Here is a 2132-nt window from a genome sequence, read left to right on the forward strand (position 1 = left end):
AGGTTCATCTCTGCGACCAATAAATTTGTGACCTCAGTATTTACAATCCAGACTTGAAAGCAGTTTGATTTTGGCCAAAGCACAAGATTTCAGTTGTATTAACTAGACTGGGACTGGTAAATTTGCATCCCAGATGGCCTGACAGTTGGCAAGGTTGGTTTGGGCTATTCTCATAGCTAAGAACAGGAAGTGTCAATGTTAGGAAGTCACTCTTCGGGTGGTTGCAATGGGGTTCCCTGTATTACTAAGAGGCAATCCTGATTGGGGGTTGGCTCATGCAGGACTGAAAGATTCTGAAACTGGACAATAATAGGCTTTTCAATAAGCCAGTTTGGTGTAGGAATGCAAATCAGGCCCTATAAAAGAATTGGTACCAGTACTAAATGTTTAGATTACTGAGTTAAAAATCAATTTAGGGGGGGCTTTAAAAGAATGTTGGCTCAGGAACAAGATTAAAAGTGGGTTATGTATGTACCTTCCCAGCAAGATTACTGGAATGCCCAAAATACATGCACATTCTCAGCCTGATTTTAAGTGGATCTTTATGGAACTGATGTGCCCGGAGTGGCCAGTATACCCCATGAAATCTTAATGTACCAATAATACTGCAAGTGATTTTTTGCTGAGGGCTAGATGAACCAATGGATTATCAAAAAAAATTGTGGGGGGAGGGGAGAAGCTAACCCAGGTAAGTTAGTTGATACTAAATATTTGAAATAAATGTACGAGCATCATCATCATGCTGGGATCTCGAGTCTTGGTTCTGCAAATTGGTCAGTATTGAACTGGATATAGCCTTGATATGGGAACAAACCAAATATTCAGGTACTTGCTGAGCATACATTTCATAATGCGCATTTGAGGATGATTGGCAGGGCCTTGTGTTGACACCTACGGGTGTTTTCAGCAAATGTTTGGTAAGGTAAGACTAATTTTATGTTCAATTTAAAATGGAATTTAGGTTTGGGTTGGTCTGTAAATTCAGGAGTGGGAAAAGATGCTCACCAAAAAATGCACTTCAAGGAGACCAAAGACTGAGTACAAACGGTTGTACTTGTGTAAGAGTAAGTATTATTCATCTTAAGGATCTAGCTCTCATTCTGCCCCTTGGTTGAACTTCACACCAAATAACACATTTTGCACAAACTTTGATGGAACTGCTAACTGCTTGCTTATGTTGAGATTGGTCTGGTTTACCATTAAATTATTAAGGAATGGGTCAGGTAAGTGAAGAGCTTGGTTCAATAGTACAGTGCATACAACTTCAATTAGACATCTGGCCTTTTGGAAACTAGTTCCTGAAGTCTGAAGGGTTCTTTTTTTTGTCATGACACTACCTCCAATTTCATGATAAACCTGCATGTTAAGACTACTGAGTTAGTACAACAGTCTAATCAAATGGCTCAGTTCCTTAAATAGGGAGTTCAGAATGAAACCTTAGAGATGTTTCTGCTAAAACTAGTATCACGGATGGTTGAGTGAACAGCTTCGATTTACCCTCTGATTTAGTGTGACTTGGGTGGTGTTCAGGAATTAGATTTCATTAACTGACCTCTGGTTACAAATTTTGTTACAAATGCTGAGTCCTGGAGCCCCACTATGTGCTTTTTACCACCTTCCAATTCGTCATCGGCCAGTATTTCATTGTGGTTTTGGTTGTTCCAGGGATTTGGGGGAGTCTGACAATTAGTATTTGAGTAATAAGACTACTAATAGTTTTAAAACCAAATACTGTATAGTTTTGTATTGTAGACTTGAAATAATTTCTGTGGCAAAGTGCCCTAATACCAAAGGTTAAGACACCCAGGGATTACACTCCTATCAACATCTAAAGTCATAATGGTACAAAAATGGTCAGAAGAGGAATGTATGAAGCAACATTATTGAGGCAAAATCTAGGGCTTGAAAGAAATGTCTAGACCCAATTTAATATGGAGAAAGTTTATTATAAAAATTCACTTATAAAATACTGCACTTTTGCAACCTAATACTTGTGATTTCTACATCATTGGGTAAATGACTCTTATGGTAGAGAGTTGACATCAAAACACTTCATGTTAACTCATTTTGCTTCTCAATGCCATCATTTCTAGGTTGACTGTTCAAGTCCACTTTTTTTCTCTAGTATGGTT

The sequence above is a fragment of the Phyllostomus discolor genome, chromosome 10 (genome assembly GCF_004126475.2).
Source record: "Phyllostomus discolor isolate MPI-MPIP mPhyDis1 chromosome 10, mPhyDis1.pri.v3, whole genome shotgun sequence".
Classification (NCBI taxonomy): domain Eukaryota; kingdom Metazoa; phylum Chordata; class Mammalia; order Chiroptera; family Phyllostomidae; genus Phyllostomus; species Phyllostomus discolor.